Source organism: Lactuca sativa, chromosome 9 (assembly GCF_002870075.4).
Source record: "Lactuca sativa cultivar Salinas chromosome 9, Lsat_Salinas_v11, whole genome shotgun sequence".
Classification (NCBI taxonomy): domain Eukaryota; kingdom Viridiplantae; phylum Streptophyta; class Magnoliopsida; order Asterales; family Asteraceae; genus Lactuca; species Lactuca sativa.
Window position 1 is genome coordinate 89,710,739 of NC_056631.2, and position 13,962 is coordinate 89,724,700.

The following is a 13,962-nucleotide window of genomic DNA, read 5'->3' on the forward strand; positions in this document are numbered from 1 at the left end:
TAAAGTTCCTACAGGGTTAACAACATTGGTCCCCTTTTTATGTCAATATGTGCATTTCCGTCTATTTTCTATTTTCTGTTTACACCCGGTCATTTTGTGTTAATATTTATATTGTCTCATTCCACCGCTAATATAACGAATAAAATGGGATTAGTGTGCTCACGTGTTACTTTGTCGATGTTCCCACCGCCTCCCATTCTATATCCTTCTCTGCCTTATCACTTCTTCCCGATCCTTCTACTGTTCGCTCCATCCTCCCTCGCCGTTCCACCTACCGGCTCCTTCTTCTTTTAATCTGATTTCTATCAGAACCCATTTCTCCCTACACTCATCCATCTTTTACCACCACCATCAGCCTACTATGTGTCTTCAGATCGTCACACGACCGCCACCATAAGCCATCTGACCCATCCACCTCCTATGTCATCCAATACCCTCATGCGCTGCCATGGGCTTGCTCCACCGTTTGGGTTCTACCGATGAAGGAAGCTCATCGCCTCTATAAACCTTTTACGGTTAATTTTTTCCAAATTTCTCATGTACAGTTTTTCGGCGATGACTGAGTGGAAAGAAGCATACGACGTTGTTGCAGGCAGCAAGTGCAGAGAATCCCACTGGCATTTAGATTCGTCGGTTAAATGCACCGCCTTATGCATCATTGCTCTCTACCACCGCCCTAGACCCTTATGCATAGTCCCTCTCTAGGACAGCCCTATACGTCGTTGCTCTCTACCACCACCCTGTCGTCTTCAAGTCACAAATTCTCTTATCCTATCAACTATTGGATTTTGTGCTAATTTGTAAGGGGTATTGGTTTTTTATTTACTTCTTCCATTATCGGCTTCAATTTTTGACATCTTTATAAGCCACTTCTTTCTATTATATTTGTTCCCTCCTATTGGATGTGGGTGGTATGTTTTACCTCACTAATTCATTGGTGCACACCATATGCTCAATGAAATGCAACATTGAAGAATACTGATTATTTTTCATCATACATACATCCAATATTTTTGATTTTAGGTACCTTTCAACTTTATATTACCAATCATGAATCATAAATACATACATACATCCAATATTTTTATATTTTTGATTTTTTATTTTTCAGGGAGAATCAACAGCTTTTTAAGTTAACAGATACAAAGACAGCAAGGCCTATATTGGTTAGTATGCCCGAGAAGCTAATTGAAACAAACCCACATTTGAAAGACAAGTGTCAATTTCCTACTTTCAATTACTAAAGTCTATGTTTATTAGTCGATCAAAGGTAAATAAGGCACTCAAAGATATTATGAGATGAATAAGTGACTACCTTAATTGTGAACTATACCAATCTTTAATCAAACTAAGGCATGGTAGCGATTATATCAAGGATTATGATTGGGAATGAATTTTTTTTCCCATTATAAAGAATATTATTGGTTTCCATAAAAAGGAAGTAATAGTATATCATTATCCGTTGCTATTGATTTGAAATGTTATCTAAATTCACTGTCTGTTCCTTATAAATATATTTCAAAACCTTTATCATGTAATTACTGATATTATGATGTATTTATGAAAATTTTAGTGTTTATTCTTGAAATGTTATCTAAATTCACCTTAGACGTGATAATGTTAAAATTTTATTCACCATGAAGTAGAAAATCGAGGTTAAAACTCTTAACGGGTGATAGTTTTGTTTATTTAATGTAAATTTCATAAAGGAATTAATTAGGATTCTTTTTTTTTTCTGTTTAAAGAAGCTCAACAAACAGTTAAGAAGCTTGATTTGGATGGACTTGTGGTCATTGGTGGGGATGACTCAAACACAAATGCAGAAATCTTTAGGCCTTTTCAATGTTTTGTTTCTTTTCAAACACGGCCTTCAAGGTAATTAACTAATTTCACTACCTCAAATTATTTACATTACAAAACTTTTTAATCAAAATTATTATGTTATGATATACAGATATATTAAGAAATGATTGGAAAATTGTTGGTATTATTATCAGTGTTATTAATGTTTTGAAGGGTTAACTAACTGTGTAACTCATTATATAATTATATATCCTTTTTCTTTTGGCCAAATCTATTTTATTTATTTTGGTTTAAGTAGTAAGATTTTTTAATAAAAAAACAATCCAAAGATTATTTTTCTTCTTCTTACAAGTGGTTTTATTAGAACTCATGTATGCAGAGAGTATAATTGGAAAAAGCAGGACTTGAAAAACCTTCAAATGCAGCATTAGGAGAAATCGTCAGACATAAGTTGCCAGAAGACGATACGTCGGTAACATCCCTCACATAACAAACAATGATGAACTCCAAAAGGTTTTTGAAGAACATGGTGTCGTTGAGAAAGTTGAGGTATATCAATCTGGTCAATGGATGGTAGTTAGATTCCTTTCCAATTGCTCAATCGGCTATGGGTATTGAACCTTAACCCTCCTTCTTTTAGTTCATTTTCTTCCACTTTTTTTATGTAAATCGATATGGCTTCAAATTGTTATATCCGATATACCCTTGCTCGACATTGATGGAAAGGAATTTAATGATCTTTTTTGGGATTTAAATTCATAGCTAAAATGAAAAAGGTACTAAAAAGTAAAAACCTTATTTTTCATTTAATAATTTTGGCTTATTTCAAAATCTAATCAAATTTTTATGTGTTAGGTTATAACTGGTGATGATTTAGAAGCATTGGTATCAGATGAGGCGTTCTAGCCTCAAGCTATTTGGAAATTTGGAGAGGTTTTGGTATGAATCCAACCGAACCCAAATCAGATGTGCATTCGGTGATATAGTTCTGTTATCCATTTATTCCTCATTTGGTAACCTACTTTCTTATCTTCATTTTCTTTTGTTGTATTTAATGACCATTTTACACTTACATTTAAAAAAATCACAAGCTTATTCAATTTTAATACATTAATCTATAATTTTTGGCTTAGCTTATTAATTAAGTCCATTATCTAATAAAAAATAGGCAGTTACAGTTATGACTGTTATAATAGGGTTAATGATGACGGTAATAAGGTTTTAAGCTTGTCTATATTATGTCCATAAGGTAAGGTCTTGTTTGTACATATTACATCAACATCAAGCACTTGAGTCAAGTAAGGAGGGTTATGTTGTGCCTGCTTTTGAGATGCCTTCCATGTGCACAATTTCGATTTGTTTTATTTGAAATGGGGAACCCTAAATCGCTTACCTCCAGTCCCACCACTTAAAATCCAAAATATGATAGCAAACTTTACCATATTAATCCTCGAAAATGGTTTTTTTTTCCTTTAACGTATTTATTATTATATATAATTTTATGTGCATATTTTTTTTAGGAAACAGCTACAACCAGACCTTTTGATCAGTTACAGCCAGAGGCACAGGCAACATCTTAATAGAATTGTTGAATTCAAATTCAATGGAATTTGCAAGAACTTGCTTTTACTTCTTCATCACTTGTATTAGATAGGTTTGAGTGTTGTTTATTCAAGTACAAGTAATATGTTATTTTTGCATTTAATTTTTAGTTAAACACAAGAGATAGCAAACTACTTTCAGAACTATGTCTATTTTCATCCTCCTTATATAATATTATACTTCAACATTGATTCCAACACACATGCACCATTCTGACCCACACAACATCGTTTCTGACCAGCGCAACGCGCTGGAACGCATCTAGTTTAGATTATTAAAATGAAATTTAAAATTTTGATTTTAGAACTCATCCAAAACTACAAATCATTAGGATAAAATGAATTTTTTTATAAAAGACTATAGTCGGTTCTTAAAACGGTCTACGACTAAACTTTACATATCGAATTTTAGTTTATAATTTATAACGGATAATGGTAAATAAAATGAAGTTTTATTTCAAACCTAAAAAACTTTATAACAAGTGATATGATTTTACAAAAGGGTACATGAATTTTTAGATGCATACAGTATTCATGAAACCATGTTTTTATAACTATATTTGTAAAACGTATGTATAAAACCATTTTTAAAAAAAATGCAAGTAATTGTCATGATTTTGAAGTACACTCGGACAACAACCGTATGGTCTTACTGGGCGATGGGTCACCTAACCACTATGATTGACTTATGATCTTCAGGGTGGTTTTTTATTTTCTAGTGACATAAGAGTCACCTACTCAATAATTAGATGCAATGCTACAACTTGTTTCAAGTAGGAAAACTTGATCATAATATTGTATGATAAAGGTCACCTATGCATTTGGAGTTTGAGGCATAGATGGGATCAAATACGCCAAGATAAGAAAAAGTTGTTTGGGATCCCTTAATCTAGGAATTACATATTTTTACAATTGATAATCACGACCTACCAAGTTTGATTAAGTGGATACGATAAATGTCACCTAACCATTTACTTGTTTCGTTACTTAGATCCTAGACTTTAATAACTTAATATTTTAGAAACAAAAGAAGGTATTAATTTTTAAAGACATAATATTAGAAATACTAAATGAAATTTTGTTAAATTCTGTAAATAATTATTAATACTCTTACGCCCTGCAAAATCTCTCTTGTTATGTTTCAAGAGATAGTAATATTGGATGGTTATTATTTCTATAACCGGTATAACACCTTGAGATTCTTCCTTAAGGATAAATACAAATTAAATATATTGAAATATCCCATACCTGAACAGTCACTTAAACCCAGTCCATCTGATCATGATGCTTTGATGGAAGCAATATTGCGATGATGTTGATTTGTCACACATCATACTGGAATAATTTTTTTTAACTTGCTAAAAAGTCTTGGATAATTATGAAGAATATCAGATGACTCATCAAGTAAAGCACATATTCAATCATAATAATAGAATGTGCTTCAAACATGTTCAACCATTGAATAACGGAAGTTTAAGATATTGTGTACTCTAATAGACCTATAGTTAGTCGAGAGAAATACAACATAAACCTAGAAATCATGAAAGGACCAAAATGTTTAATGTTGTTTCAATAGTGAAGAAACTGGACAATAAATGAGAGACTGACCTTTACATCTCACCAAGTTGACAAAGTCATGCATGACCAAGTCATAAGATATCTATATGATAGAACTACTTATTTTTCCATCATTCACCTAACTATTTTATACTGTATGTGACACTAACAATTGATACTTTATGCTAATGTTTTAGAAGAATAATCAACTGATTATAGACGAATGCTATTTCATTTTGAAGTATAACAAAATTCTGTTTATGATGTAAATCTATAAGTCTTCATTAAATTAATATTTCTAAGGATAAAACCGATAAAATCAAATGATATTTGATTCATACTTATTTGTTTCAAAGTAATCATGACTATATAAATATGAAGCACATATATGATGAGTTGAAAAACTCTTTTAAGATCGATAAGATTTTTAACATATAAAACAGAAACCAAAGAACAAACACACAATGAATCAAATGGATGTTGAATGATTAAAACAACAACACCTCAGAAGAGATCGACGAAGAACTTCTACTGTAGAGGTGTGCTAGGGTTATATGTGACAACCCGAAATTTATTCCATCATTTTTAACCCCTTTTTTCCGTTAATAAGCCTCGTTTTATTTAACTGTCCATTAACTTTTGGACTGGTTAATTAATTTGGGACTTTTAAATGACTTTATGAAGGTTGAAATAAATTAGAAACACCCCAAATTTTTCCTTTGAAAAATTTTAGTTTCAACCAAGTCAAAATACGATCGCTAAATCGGGTGCGACCAAAAGCCCCGTTTAACGGTAGTATCGGGTAGATTTTCACTGAGCCTCAACTCAAGCCCCTATATAAGAGAGAGTTAACTTCATTTCCACCCTTTTTACTCTCTCTCTCTCTCTCTCTACACTCTCTCTCTACAACTTATTTTCGAGCCAAAATCGTCCGTTTCGAGCTCCAAAACGTAAGATCTCTTACCCTAACTTGTTCTAGACATCAATTCTTGTTACAATAGCTCAAAAATCACCCAAAATGACCATCAAAAAGGAGTTCACGGCCTAAGAACCTCCTTAGGCCGTAAACACCTAAAATGGTGCCAAAAGTCCCAATTTTCCTTCATTTGAGCTTAGAAACTAGTTGTGGAATTAACCTAGAAGGGTTTGATCCTCAAAACAACAAATTTTAGGGCATAAAAGAGGGTTTACGGCCCAAGCACATGCCTAGGCCGTAAACACCCTCTAAACATGTAAAACATGTCCAAAAACACTTCCAAACCACCCTTGGACTTATGATATGGCTTAGGGACTTGCTATTTCGGGTTTGGAGCAATTAAACACAAACATTTGAAGGGTGAAATAGAGTTCACGGCCCAAGCATGTGTTTAGGCAGTAAAGTCCCCTAAATCATGCAAAATGGGAGTTTAAGCCCCTAAAGAGCCCTATACCCTTACTAGAATTTGTTAGAATTAAACCAAAGGCCTAGAAATCAAGGAATGGGGGTGTATGAGAGTTTACTACCATAAACCATAGGGTTTACGGCCATAAACTCCCAAGGAGTGGCCTTTGGGCCGTAAACTCCAAGGGAGTATACTCTTGGACCCTTAAACACCCCTATAGCCTTGTATAATTCCTTAGAACCATTTCTAGAACCTCATGAGACTTGAAATCATTCAAAAACACTCCTCCCATGAGTTTACAGTCATAAAATCATGAGGGGATGTGGCCCCCCAACCGTGAACTCACTTAAAGTGAGTTTTAGGATAGTAAACTCCAAGGTGAGGTCTTACACTCTTTCCTTTCAACCCATTAGTCTTCTAACATTCAACCGCAAGACCTTTACTCACATTAGGATGGCTATATATGTTTAATTAGAGTTTAAATCACTAATTACTTACGAACATATGTCTTCATATGTTAATAGGTCACTAAGTGTGTTCAAGTCTTTACTTGACACCAAGCACCCAACCGGCACCTTCGTCGGATCCACTTACATCAGGTGAGTTCATACCCCTGAATTAACCTTTTTAAATGTTTTTACATGTTTTATGGGGGGGGGGAATACAAGTTAAACATGCCAGTTATCATATCAATCACATGTGATTGATAACCCGCATGCACAAGGATTTATTACACTGTCAACTGTTTTACCAAGAGTGATACGGTAAATGGCTTTCTAAAATGTTTTCACTTGTTCACAGCTTTTCTCAAATTGTCTCTCGCGCTGTATGTGTTACTTCAAATCTAGTTACAGCAACATTTTAAATAAAGGCTTTCTTTACTTATATTGTTTTCATCAAAGCTATGATCAAAACTTGTTTATGAAAGATTTTCAGAGGATTTCTAAAGGTTTTCTAACTTATTTTACAAAAGAATACCAAGTCGTGATTTTCTTAAGTATAAAGGTTTTTCCTTAAGTTTTTCATCAAAGTTTTCTCCCATGTTTTTATACTCCTACTTGGTTAAGACACTACTGCTTCACTTCTACTTAGTTTAAGCTCCTACTTGATAACGTTTTCCCTTCGTGATACGCATATACTTGTTAACGCTTCTACTTCACTTACACGGTTGGATAGGCCCAAACCGTGAATACATTAGACTAAACTAACAAAGCCCAATGTTGCAACCCATAGACTCAACAATCTCCCCCTCTGAGCTAATTGAGGCGAGAGATCACTTTGCTTGAGTAATAGTGGTTTTCTTCACAGTCTTGAATAGCTTCGGTATGATGGCAAGAAGAGTTTGACGAAAATTAATATACCACGGAAGCATATCTAAAAACATCTTCTTATCAGCTTCACTGTTCTGATTGCACCTGTATATGATATCGAGAATATGCTCCAAGCAAGAAGTGGAGTACAAGTGTTTGTCAACAAGAGCGAATAGGCATTTTTGACCTTTGCCTCCGGTGAACATGACTGTATGAAACTGTGGGTCGATTTTTCCCTTCACCATCATGTTGATGTCGCTTGCCTTCCCAATTGGCTTGATAGTGGGCTTCTTCTTTAAGGAAGAGGCGATCCCCTGATCCATCTTCGCGACTTCAAGAATATAACACACCAGCATTCGCTTGATGTGATCGATGATAGGCTCATACTCTTGTTGATTAGTCAACAAAATATTGTTCAGGAGAACCCAATCATGAGGATTCAAATTTGGTTGATCAGCTAGGGATATCATATCAACCAAACTATTTGATCCTCGGGTCACTTTCAATTTGATATTGAGAAACTTCCCTGCCGAAGTGGGTTTCAACACCTTGACTATTGCGATCTTCTATTTTCTCCAAGTCAGGTATTGCGGTTGAGAGAATGTTGTTGGGTTTTGAGAAATCTAACACTCCTAAGGTGTACATGCAACCCTAAAAACCTTGGATCTATGTTTGACTAAGATACATGCAAAATTGATTTCCAAGGTTCATAATCCTATTTAGCATACCTGGGGAACTTTTAATGTAAAAGCAAGCTAGAAAAACATACCTTGTAGTAGTTTGGATTCCTTGAAAACCTTGAGAGCCTAGAACCCCAAGTGTGATGCCTCAAATGTCTCACACGGCACCAAATGCTCTTGGAATAAACTTTGAGAGAAATGCCACACTCTTGAAATCGGCTAGCCCTCTTCTTACTTGCTTAAGTGCCTCTAGTGCCGATTTTGGTGAGCTTCATATCCTTTATATAGTTTGTTACAATTAGGGTTACACCATGTAAACCCTAATGTAACATGGCTCTTCATTTCCATGACCGATGGGTTTGTAACTCCCATGGAGCATCCTATGGACCTTAGCCCAACTTGATAATCCATGTAGCATTTTAGCCCACTATACAAGTTATGGATGATTTGCATAATCAACCCATATATTTAATTAGTCATCTTTTGATCACTTAATTAATACTAGATTAATTTTTTATCAAAACTAATTAAATAATATTATTAATATATTAGAACTTATAATATATTAATAAACCATAAGTGTTATTTCTCTCATTTTAGTTTATCCAAATGCATGGTGCCATGCAACCCAAATGGACCATGCCGCGTCAGGTCAAGTACAACCCATAAATAGTTATGAACTTAGACACCTAATCCAACAGTCTCCCACTTGGATAAGTCTAATAACTATAACTGCAAGTATGAGTTCAGGAACCGACCAGCAATCGTAGCTCTTTTCAAGGTCTCGCGGAACTGAGATGATGACGATACTCCATTTAAGATAAGTGATCATATAATCCTCTATTCTAGATATCATCCGGAAAAATACATGGAACAATGTCTTACTTATTGTCCAGCAGTTTGTTTCCCGATTTCCGATTTGTTTGACATAGAACTTAAGTGAACAGATCAACATAGTTCTGATCGGGCCCAGTACATAGGTCAAAACAAAATCATCGAGGGACCCAAATATCACTTCTAATCCAAGAAAGAACAGATAAATTTTGACTCACATGCTTGTTCTGCTACTCGTTGAATCATACACAAAGGCACATTTTATAACATCAAGTTACCAATGCGGTTTCGTACGATCAATGTATAACCAATTCATAGGAAACAAGTCATATCTCTAGGTTTGAAGACTTATATGATATTACCGTCTCACGATCACTCAAGATAAACTCCATGAAGTGATACCAGTGAGCGTGGGTTGAATCCAATACTCAGAACTTATGAGCACTCATGAGTGTTGTAGCACCACTTTGTCTAACATCTTAGACCTCTACAATCCAACCCATGACAATCTTATTCATATCTACTTCCAACATATGACCGACTGTGGATGGTTTGAATAACTTAGTCATTCAGGAAGAGCGACTTAGTTATTCTGGAAGTCAAAACATGCAAAGTGAAACACAAGAATAATCGAATCAACTATGGTCTTAGAACTTATAAATATAAATAAAAACACCTTTTTATTTATCACCATATTGATTACACATTATCCATTGTATACTGTTTCAAACTATCAACTTTATACTTGAATTAAACAATAGTTGTCCCATGCTCCGAGCATGAACACTATGTTTTCTAAACACTAGTCATGCCATACACCAAGTATGCACACTATGTTTGTATAAACATTAGTTATGCCATACACCAAGTATGCACAGCAGTATGCAGTTTATGTGTTCATGCTAGTGGATATGTTTATGCTATGCTATGTTCAGTCAGTTTTCGGATTTCGGTCCGATGCAGGGGGCAAGGCCCCAGTTAGTCCAGACTTTGGTCCGATGCAGGGGACAAGATCCCAGTTAGTTTCCGGACTTCGGTCCGATGCAGGGGGCAAGGCCCCAGTTAGTCTAGACTTCGGTCCGATGCAGGGGACAAGGTCCGAGTCAGTTTCCGGACATCGGTCCGATGCAGGGGGCAAGGCCCCAGTAAGTCCGGACCTCGGTCCGATGTAGTGGGCAAGGCCCAGTATGTGCTTTATATGTTTGTATGGTATGTGGTAGTTTGGGGAGCTCACTAAGCTTCATGCTTACGGTTTTCAATTTTTGGTTTCAGGTACTCAGTTTTCAAAAGAGGAGCTCGGAGAGGTTGCAGTGCAAACACCATAGTCAGTTATCCTGGGAATGTTTTACTCTGATAATAAGATTATGTTTTGAATTGATACTTGGAAACTATGTTATGACTTATCATACGTTTTTTTTATAAATATGGTTTTAGTAATGCTTTAAAATAAATTTTTAGTCGTGATTTTGGGTCGTTACACGGTCTACCTAATGTATCAATACACATCTAGTTCATGATTTGCAAATTCATTGCATCACTTTCATGGAATTGTCGAGAAATGTCATGATAATCTTACAATGTATTTACAAAGTGTCTCAAGCAATTGAACCATGGGGTTATGGGAGAAATCAAGTTTGACAAAGGCAATTATGCTAAAAAATGACATGCAGGTAGAAATGTTTTTTGAAGTTGAGAGTTATGATTCATCTAGTTTGGTCTCTTATGCTAAAATCATTTTACCTTTCATGAATTAACAGTGGCATTTCATAAGCCAAGTATGTAACTATTGACAAATCATTGTCCTTAGAAGCATGTTTTTATATGTGCCACAATCTTTCTAAGTATCTCGTCAACGAGACCATCTACTGAGATGACATTGAGTCACCCACTCACGCTGATTGTCTAGCATTGTCTTAACTTTCTATGTGAGATTGTCTGGTCCAAATACAAAAAAGTTATAGAAAGGCTTGGCTGTTTATTTTTGGTTAATTGTCTTTTACCTAAATTTGTCCCTGGAAGCATGCTTATCGTATGCGTCAAGTCTCATTTATGCTGAAACATCGAGCATAACCTAGTGGCTTACCTTGATTACATAGTCATCAACATAAGAGATACTTGTTTGGTCATTAAATGACAAACGTGTATTCATGTCCTTGACCTCCTAGTCTGAGGTATAATATGGTACCATTGAACGAATTGATAGTGAATATCCAAGTTCTAGATTGCAACTCAACTCTATGATAAGGGAGTTGAACCACTTCTTGTTGATGAGCTGAAATTGTTTCTGATTCACAATGATTCCATTTCAGCATGACTGAAACACTCTATTATCTCCTAAATTTCTTCTTTAAATCTTTAAAACACCACAGCTTATCGCACGCATCCTTCCACTCTTGTCCTTTTTCTTCTAATAAAAGTGATTAATCAATTGGTGCAAGAAACCAAACTCTGATGAAATCTCGCAATACTATGTCAGTGAATGGTAGTGTAGACCCATACTATCAAGAGACATCACTCACTGAATTACCAGCTGCAACTCTGGTTTATGTCGTGGAGTCAAAGGGTAAAATGGAAAAAGTGATGTTTCGAACTTCTTTTATGAATTAAGAATTTTAGTTCGGAGTGTTTTAATTCAAAAGTAATTAGATAGGGTTTTAGGGCTTGTAAGGTAACATCTTATGCTTTTATGAGTCAAACACCCTATATGTTGATTGCTAGCGCCAACGCCAACATCAGTATCAGCACCAACATCAGCACCAACACATCAAGATCTTATCAGCATCAGTGTATACATAGTAATCTTATGTAATCTTTGTATATTAGGTAATTATACGGATATGTATATAATGGAGAGAAGATCCAATATCTTTGTGATACGGATCAGTTCTTAATATAGATTATACACAATCCCTTGATTGAACGGATATACTAGTATAGTTTAGTATATATTCAACATTAATGTGAAACCCTAATGTTAATTGTCTTGATGACCGTTTTTATGACAATCAATCTCTTAGTGAGAACACCCCTTTCTTTGTGAAAGCATCTTTGTGATTATTCATGTTCCTTCGTTTTACCGTTTAATCTTTGCTTTATTTTTTTGTTTTTTGTTATTCACTTGAGTGTATTCGACCGATACAAACCTTTAGGGCTCGTCAATACCTTTCTGTGCATATAAAGATCACCGAAAACATAGCTGAAAGAAATTATGATTGTTTGATGTTGGAATGATATTTGAGGAAAAACCATTCTCACAAGGTGAGAAGTATATTCTTACAACGTGAGGAGCTTGTTCTCACAAGGTGAGAGCTATATTCTCACGACCTGAGAACTATGTAGCCCAAGCCTACAAAATTTTAGGGTTTTCAAGGTATTTAAAGGCAAGAATTCATTTTTCAGGTTGTTTTCTTAGCCTCCATCATATTCAAAACCCCTTGTGAGAACCCTAGCCTCTATTTTCATGATTTAAGCCTCCCCTCTCCTCGCTCATCCATTTTTGGTGGTTTTAGAGCAATGTTTTAATGCAAGATTGATCATTAAAGCGTGTCAATTGAAGATCTCAACTTTTATCTAACTTCTAGACCTTTCTAAGTTATAAAGTTCCAAGCTTTATTGTATTTCATCTTGGATCTAAGTGTATTTGGTGTTTTGGTCCATTTTATTGAATTTTCAATGAGTGTTGGGAATAAAGTTTTCAGCTTTATTACTCTCCAAGGTCCCAAGAACATGGTACGTTTCATATCTACACTCCAACATCTTTTGATCATGTTGGGATGCTTCTAGGACCTCATGGACTAGGAAAGTCATGATCTTTTGCCTTCCTTTTTGGCCATGCAAGTTATCTTGGTCATTTAGGTCATTTTTTTGTATTAAAGTTTAGATCTTAAATTTTGAGGCATTATTATCGATAAAGTTGGAAACTTTATCCATCTAAACATCATGTTGATTCAGATATGAAGGTTGGAGAATTAGACTTAATGGATTAAGTTGAGCAAGATGCATTATTGGCCCTTTTGAGACTTAAAGCCTTGATCTTGATTTTTTGGACCATCCTTGGAACATCGTGTTTTGAGGTACTTTCATTTTTTTACCCTAATATTGATATTTATTGCATTTTGGTCCTTATAATGTAAGACCTATGGATGGGAGGGGCTGTTATTGCCACTTTCAGATTGTTGGTGTAACATCCGGATCTTTAGAGGTATATTATTGTGAGGTAAGCTTGTGATTAAAGGAGATACTCGACGAGTTAAGGGTCCAACTCGCCGAGTCGAGTTGGGTTCTCTCGTGGATTTAATGAGTGGACTCGACGAGTCCGAGGAGAGGGACTCGCCGAGTAGGTGCTGGGCAGAGAAACCCTAATCTCCAGGGTTTAGGACCTATCTAAAGGCACTTATAGCCTCCTTAGCCCCTTCCCAACAGTCTCTTCGTCCCTTGAGAGAAACCCTAGAGTTATTTATGAGCTAGAGAGGAAAGAGGCTTCTTGGAGGTCATTTCTTTGAGAAGAAGATCAAGGGAGTTGCAAGGATCTTAAAGGAGAGTTGGTGGATCAGTCTCATCTTCATTTCAAGCTTCAAATCTGGTACAACTCTTGCATCCATTGTGTTTGAGTAGATTTCCTTAGTTGTAAAGTTGGGCTTGCATCCATATTGATGGGGTTTTGGGTGCATTCAAACCCTCTTCTTGAGTCAATTGTAGATCTGGACCTTGTGAGGTCCAGAGATCCAGAAAGTAGGCAGGCTGGAGTGAGTAACCTTGGAGCTTTGAAGCTATGGAGCTTCAATGGAGTTAAAAT

At 35.5% G+C, this 13,962-nt stretch overlaps 1 long non-coding RNA gene across 1 annotated transcript; it reads left to right on the forward strand.

Annotated features, from left to right (window-relative positions):
• Nucleotides 1-782: 782 nt before the first annotated feature.
• LOC111882017 (uncharacterized) lies at nucleotides 783-3,314 on the forward strand. The gene is made up of 5 exons (XR_002847021.3): nucleotides 783-1,023; nucleotides 1,112-1,166; nucleotides 1,746-1,875; nucleotides 2,183-2,579; nucleotides 2,659-3,314. It is a non-coding gene; the product is annotated as an uncharacterized LOC111882017 (long non-coding RNA).
• Nucleotides 3,315-13,962: the final 10,648 nt, after the last annotated feature.